The sequence below is a fragment of the Danaus plexippus genome, chromosome 8, assembly GCF_018135715.1.
Source record: "Danaus plexippus chromosome 8, MEX_DaPlex, whole genome shotgun sequence".
Taxonomy (NCBI): domain Eukaryota; kingdom Metazoa; phylum Arthropoda; class Insecta; order Lepidoptera; family Nymphalidae; genus Danaus; species Danaus plexippus.
The window spans coordinates 483,196-491,400 of record NC_083542.1 but is presented as its reverse complement, the minus strand read 5'-3'; the positions used below and the strand labels follow the sequence as shown (position 1 = coordinate 491,400).

Here is an 8,205-nt window from a genome sequence, read left to right as displayed (position 1 = left end):
AATGAGACAAGGCCTTTAAATAGAAGACAATCAAGAGCGTTCCTTGTCTTTTAAGAGTCAAAAAACCATATTAGGAAACAAACATTTCCTTGAATTTCCAAGAAAGTACAGCTTTATTAGAAATGACTTATTCGTTTGATGGCTCTTTCAATTACTCGGAATTATATTTTAGGAAAAAAATATTTTACTTGTGATTAAATTGTCTGTCAAAAGATATTGAATTGATGTCATATAATTTCCGAAATAGATCCTACGTATTTCAATGGAATTATATTTTTGGATAATACTGTAATTTTTGCTTTTTATGGTACAAAAATAAATAAAAAAATCTTTTTTTTGTACATAATCAACTTATAAAAGATTATTTTAAAAGTAATTACTTAAGGCCACACTTAATATAAACCCTCAGAGAGGCTTAACATAAAAATAAACTTAAAGTGATCCATCATTTTTCTTCCAACAACCTAGTTTTATTTATAATTGGAAAGTTTTATAAAATTTAATGTTTTTAGTGTAATTAATAATTGTGTTTAACCAGCACGGATATATTTACATAGTTTATCTTTTCTTAAAATCGTTATGGATATGGAAAATAACTTATAAGAAATATGAGGAGCTGGACTCACAATATAAATATAATATTATATTCACTGCAAGTAAACAAGCAATCATAAAATACTTGTCTTAAATGAATCACACAAGATCAGTGTCCAATATAGATTGAATATAGAGGTACTATAACACATTCATGCTTCAAGCGACCTCCAGACACGAAGTAGGTTTCAAAAACAATAATTTGGAGACAACTTTGTTGTTTTCGATAATGATTGGCGTGTTCTTAATACAGATAAAGGTCTGAGGGTAAAATATAATGCAGTGTAGAAAGAATTAGCATCGTATAAGTGGAAGCTGTTTAAATTATTAATGATTCTTTAGATTATTTAACTTTGTTTCCCAGATCATACTTTTTTAAGGGTTTAATTAAACAATTATACTACTATATATACATTTTTTTTGAAAAAAATTTACTCCTATTTAGATTCATAAGCTCTTTCCATTAACTCTTTCTGGAACTTTATCTTTTAGTTAATAATTAATTTAAAAAAAAGAACACACCCTTTTAACATTTTAGAACTGATTTTATAAAATGAAATGAAAATACGTTTTATATTACATTTGTGCTTAGACGTATTAAATCCAAGACTTCAATAAAGTTGTTTTCGAATCCTAAAATGTTAAAACACACATTTTTTTCTTCACACAAAAAGTTTTAATTTCTAAACATATTTTGAATATTTTTTGTTATCATTTCTTTGTCTTCCTAAAAATGTAGTTTTTTTGCCATATTCAATTGAGTGTGAGTATTATTTACGATACTCTAAGATTGGAATTAATGAACTAAGAAAACTTTATCCGGTTTTTAATCACTTAAGATACAAATTGACTCCAATGAATATAGAACTGATATATTTTGTTATATTTTCTATTAGTACATATCTAATAATATTATATCCTATGTTACAAAAATGTCAAATGTTATTTACCACCCTTTCACCTATTATACTGAGTTTTATTATATTTTTTTCAGCAATGATGCTTAACACGAAGCATTTATAATAAGATTGCATTTGAGTTGTATTATTTCCATGATAGTTAGATGATATTAAGAATGTTAAAGAATTTCCCAAACCACAATAGACCTTATTCGTTGTTTGTTTCGATCGAAGTTAGTATAGTACTTTGTAAAATTCTATGAAGTCACGTTTTTTTATAACTTTATTAAAATTTTAGAACATGTTATGTCTCAAACCATGCAATAAAATATGAAATGCTAACCACAGACCAACTTGATTTTCATCGATTAATATTTATACTCTTTGTAGCTTACTTTCGTTATCTATTTTGTATGCATTAGTCAAATGATTTGTATGCTTCCCAAGTGAAAACTAGCGCTACAAAATAACTGGCAGCGGTGGGATTCGAACCCACGCCTCCGAAGAGACTGGTGCCTTAAACCAGCGCCTTAGACCGCTCGGCCACGCTACCACAGTACTAGGTTTTAAAAATTATTAAACTGAGATTGAATTACTTTCAAATTAAATTGCTTTTTTTAGGTTTTATTTTGGTAGTAATCAAAATAATAATAATAATTGGGCATTTTTTTATTTTAAGTCTAACAATTACTCCGTAGTTTTCAAGTAGTTAGTAATATATTGATATTCCTTTCCATCTTTACGGTACTACCTTAAAAGTACTAAGGATATTTGTCGTCGTCCTTCAGACCCGACATATTTATTTTAAAGCACTTTGTGATAATAGAGCTGACGGTTCCTTGGGAAACCAAAATCCCCAAAAACCATGCCGTCAAGGTCAATAAATTACGAGCTCACTAACGAACTCACTAGAAATAGGTTAGTCGTGGATTTATACGCGGTAGAAGTAGGAGCGAGAGGTAAAGCAGCTTTATCTCTCTACAACCTACTAAAAGACTTGGGCCTGTAAAGAACTGATATCAATTCATTCTTGGAACGTACTTCGAAGGCAGTCCTAGTAGGTTCTTTTTAAATTTGTTTAGGCAGATAGAGAGCTTGAACGGTGGAGGTGAGCGTTTAACGTGCGTTAGATAGGGGCCCCTTAAACCTACAGCTGGGTCGCAAGTCCCAGGCACTGTTAAAGCTCCTCTCTACAACGCGATGGACTAGCTACCCGCACGGTGAATCCATGGAATGCCCAGAGGTTTCATCTCTTTTTACATATTAATTAATGCTTAAACTAATAGGTTAAAACGCCATCTTTAATGGCAACTAATTATGAATACATATAAACATTAATTATTATATATTTTGGTTGGCAAATTATTTAAAGGAGTTCAACTAAACAAAGATGTCGAAAATTATATGATAACATCAATAAATTATTGAGGAAAACTCAGATATTACCATAATACCTACGTGACGTCATAAAAAAGAAATGTTATCATTGTTAGAGGAAGTAATTATCAGATTATAAGATTATGCCCAAACGGAAAATAATTATTGAGTGTTGTGACTTAAGGCGCTATATTTAAAAGATATTCGATGAATAGTCTTATGTTTTTAATTTAGTGTAATATTTTTATAATTACAGCGTATATAACTTCTCAAATAGTAAAGACTCATATAAGCATCTATTGGTTAGATTCTCAAAACAGTAATGTTGAATAAAAAAGTAGTTACATTGCAGATTCATGTAATATGGCGTATTGCACACACATGGCGCCATACTGGACACAAGATTGAACTCCAATGTGACGCTAAAGTTTCGTCGACTGGACCTCAAAATAACCTTATAAAACAGAAACAAAATATTACATATATTCCTGAGAAATAGCTAAGTAGATTAATTATTCAAAAAGTACAAATACCGTGTCATTAACGCTCATTAAACGAAGGTTAATAATATTTTTTTTCTCAATAAAATTATTGGATTCGTCAAAAATTTACTTTATTTGTTAAAAAACAATTATAAATCTCAATAATGTGACGGGTAACAGTTTAAATTATTGCACCGTGTTATAAACTGATAACTTATATTAAATTTTATCAGTGACTTTAATACAAAATACAGCAGAGAGCTCACATAATTGATAATGCAGATGTCACACGAACAGCTAATGCGATCTATTGGCGTTGCCGTATTAGCCTTGTCTGATGTATTTAACCGCTTTAGATTCACGTGTACGCTGCGTATTACTCTAATGCGACGTTCAACAGATTGGCATAACAAAATAAAGGTGAAGTATTCAAAGTTTCACAATATATTCTTTGAGGTAATTATTAGTAAAAAGTAAATATAAATTAAAAAATACATTCACGAGAAAATGAGATTAACTAAACTAACTTTGTAATTTTAAGGTCCTTGCTTTAAATAGGACTTTGTTGTTTATAAGTCGGTTATCAGCAAATACATTTTGTTTTACTAGAGTCGAAACCTCTTAGAATTCGAACGGAGTAACGTTTTATAATCGCTATGTATTTAAGTGATAGGCTTTGAGTATAGGAACATTTCCAAATGGAAAACAAGCCAAAGCTTTCAATTCATGTCTCTCTATATTTAAAAAGCTACACTGAATGGTTCTCGTAGCTCAAAAACTCTACACTTAAATAATAGACACTGAACCAAAAGTTATTTCAAGTTTTAGCCTCTGAAAAAATTATTTTGTTCGTTTTTATTCCTTTATATGTACAAAAGCGTTTTAACGTGAGAGACATAGGACGCATTCAACGTCATAAACGTTTAAGTGAGCGACACCCGCCTCACACCTCACTTTTAAAACTCGGCAGGGAGTTGTACGAGGACAAAAAATATTTATATGAAATGATATTTCAATTTAATACTTTTGTGATTTATTGTTTATGATCGGTGAAAGTATTATTTAAGCCAAATATTTCTTATTGAAGCTGATCAATAAAAATTTCGATGAAGGTCATTAATATGTCCATTATAACTTACAAAGAAAGTGGACCTCTGGGAAATAAGAATCTGACTCGACCTGGTATTTTCTTATTCGTTTTGGGTAGTAATAGCTTTGAGTTATGATAAATGATTAAGAGTGTGATTTTTAGTAGACTAAGTAATAAGAATAACGGTTTTTTTAAATATGAATATTACAATGCTTTCATATAATTAAATTTTTCTTGTATTTTTATTAATATTTAGTTTATTTTTTCCTTTGTAAATACGTGTATATTATTCTATGGAATGATTAATGAAGACATTCAATTATACCAGAATTTAAATATAATAAAGAAATAAAGAGATAATAAAGTTAAAAATGCAATATTAAAACACTATTTTTAACGTTATCATGTACTTATAATATTCTCGAGGTTTGGGCAGTTTGTATTCGATAAGTTAATTCATTGTTATTTATATTAATTTTCTAATCACGAAACGCAGTCAAAGTTAAGATATTAATAATTTAATGAAATAAATAATATTATTTTAATATTTTTTTATTCTAAATACATTCTTCTTTGTAGGAAGACATAAATTGTTTAGCTTATTAACAATCTTAATCCTAAGAACCGAGGAGTTTCGGGTTTAATCTTAAGTGATTAATAACAACTTTGATGAACTTTAAACAGTCTGAGTTCTGACTTAAAATTATCGTCTAAGGAAATACCTATTATTATTACATTCAGATGTATCCGAGAATTTATTGAAGGTCTTTAATGAAGTTATGGACAAATAAGAACTTGAGGACCTAGAACAATTTAAAACAGATTTCTACTTAAGCAAATGCAATGCTTGTATTTTTTGTCAAAAATCAGCAATATCGAGTGTAACAAAGCAACTGAATCAAAACTGAAAGCTGAAGTAATGTCTTTATAACATTTCTCGTCTCTAAATAGAAATATCCAAATTACTGGACCTATATTTGAGGTTCAAGGGACTAAAAAGTAATTAACTGGCCGCACTTGACGTGAAGGGAATAATAGAAGGATACTGATGCACCAATAACAATCCTATGAAAGTTCATTGCTCGTTGTCTGAACTGAGAGTCGAGTTTTGTGTGTCAGTGGCACGGGACACGGAAGGGCCCCCGATCCGACTCGTATTTGCAAGATGTCCATTCCAATGAAACACGCTCAACACCTCAAGACGGACTTGAGTCAAAATCTGTGACTCCATTTAAATATTTTTTTTCTCAAGTTCACAGATGTAATCTCATGAAATTGAACCTAAAATAGCTAAAAAAAGACATAAGAAAATGATTATTCTAAGATATAATTTGAAATCTCGAGAGTCTCACACAATTTGGTTGTCGTAAATATGGGTCTTCGTATTTTAAATTTCCTTGTAACAAAATTGTCATACCTTTTATTTTCATTCATGTTTTTTGTGTAATTCTGAGAAAACAATATTAGATAATATTTTTCACTTCCTTATCTGAAATTAATTAATTTTGTAAAATGCTCTCAAATTTCTTTTTATGATAGGATATTCTTTTTTAAACCCATGTAATATCATCGTGATTATAATCTTTGTAATCATCGTCACGAGATGTATTTGTATAGTTTGTAGATGTTTTGTGAAAAACATATTTTTTTAATAATTCCTGTGTCTGTTTCCACTGAACTTTCTACTTTATATGTTTTGTTAATTTATTTAAGTCGAATATAAAATTTCTGTTAAGAAAATGTATTTTTAAAACCGGTTTCTAATCTATTTTAAAATAGTTATGTCGTGTGTCCAAAAAAAATAAATGTTTTTTACTTGTGAAGCTCGTTAAATATTATAGGTAGAATCCAAATTTAGTTATCGTACTAACTTTTTTGTTTAAATAATATCAAAGAAGTAAGATAACAATTTTATGGGAGGAAGATGATGAGACGACAAATTATGTGTTGTTAATATACTATAAACCTTTTATTTTGACGCGACAGTGACTTTTTTACATTGCACATTTTTTTTATAAGAGTAACTTAAAAATAGGCCCATTGCTCTTTTCATTCTTAAAGCTTCATAAATTTCAAACATTTTTATGTTTCCTACACATTCACATAAGCAGCTATTTTTATGGTTATAGTTTGATGAGTGTTTAAATACCCGTCAATTAAGTGACTTCATATGCCTAACTTGTAGAGGATTTTTTTCTCGGATTAATATATTTAGAAACTACTAAATAATATGATAATGATAATATCATTTATATTATCGGTTAGTTTCCATATTATCAAAATTCAATAATTCACATATTCTGTAAAAGTTACATACATATGTAAAGAACACGGCTAGCAGTAGTACGAAATAATATGAAGTTAATGACCCTTTTACAACAAGTCTGTTTTATCTATCCTCTCATTTCCATGAAGCCGTATTTTACTTTAATATCTCAAAAAAAAATCTAACCAAAACTTTCTATATTAATGAACTATTTAACGATCAAGAGATTTTCACCTCTTAACATACTTTTAATATTATTTATGTTTGAAATAAAATTCTAACAGCAATTTCGATTTATAATAAAAAGAGTAGAAGCAAACTAAAAACTCAGTTTGCGATTATTTATTCTAAAAGTTCGGGAATTCGGGGAAAAAATCATTATAAAAAGAATAATCTATTATAACATAAAAACTTCAATCATTTCGTTTACTGAACATTGAAAGATAGATCTGAATTGAAAGGTTTGTTTAATGAAGGTACTTATTTATGTCTACGAAAAAATTCAACCGAGTTAGAATATCTACATATGTGTATAATAAATAATATGAATGTTTGATAATTTGTTGTAACTTATTGCCTTTATAAAAAGCGTTAAAATATTCACATTGAAAAAACTTGTATTTATATAAAAACATATATATCAAAACATAAACATTGAAGGATATTTGTAAATATAAAGTCTTTTGTATTGTGTACAACTCCAGTAAAACATTGACCATTTTGTTATTTGTTACAAGTCACTCAATTTGCGTATTTCAGACTAAAATTCCATTGAATTTCAAATACTATACTGCTATTCCAACCAAGTACTCCTCATTATTAAATCCGGGCTAACAAAAAGACGAACTAAAAGATGATATCGTATATATTTTACTTTTCTTCTACGAGTATTTCACTATCTCATAATTTGAAGTAAATTATTAAAGAACAAAAGATTGTTCTTAATATTCTAAATTAATTTCTACAAATTCCTAAAGGAGGACGAACGAAATTAAGACGGGAGAGAATGAAAGAGTGATACTAGTAAAACTGGTAAATCAAAGTAAATTAATATCGACTATACAATTTTATGAGTGAGTAAAATAAATGAGATCTACGATTTTCGCGAGTTTTATTCATTTAAATGTAACTAATATTTTTCGGATAAACTACGCGTGATTTATTTTTGTAAAAAATTATATACTACATCTCGTCTGCTCGTGATCACGGTTGCTGAAAAGTAACCGAAACGTCGGGAGTATGTAGTTTTTTACAAAAATAAAAATCACGCCTTGTATATCCGAATTATATTAGTTTCATTTAAATGAATAAAATAAATTTAAGATTTAGATTAATGAAGTTCTTTTTTTATATTTATACACTTGGAAAAGCTGAGTGGTCACATCGGGTTACTCCAGTTACTTGTTTTTCTTAAAAAGTTAATCTCACAACAAACACTTATATCATAAAATGTTGTGTTGACTGTAACTAATGAAATGTTGAAGTAATTTTAAAAAG

At 28.6% G+C, this 8,205-nt stretch overlaps 1 non-coding gene across 1 annotated transcript; it reads right to left on the bottom strand.

Annotated features, from left to right (window-relative positions):
- Positions 1-1,964: 1,964 nt before the first annotated feature.
- On the bottom strand, positions 1,965-2,046 carry Trnal-aag (transfer RNA leucine (anticodon AAG)). The gene has a single exon. It is a non-coding gene; the product is annotated as a tRNA-Leu (tRNA).
- Positions 2,047-8,205: the final 6,159 nt, after the last annotated feature.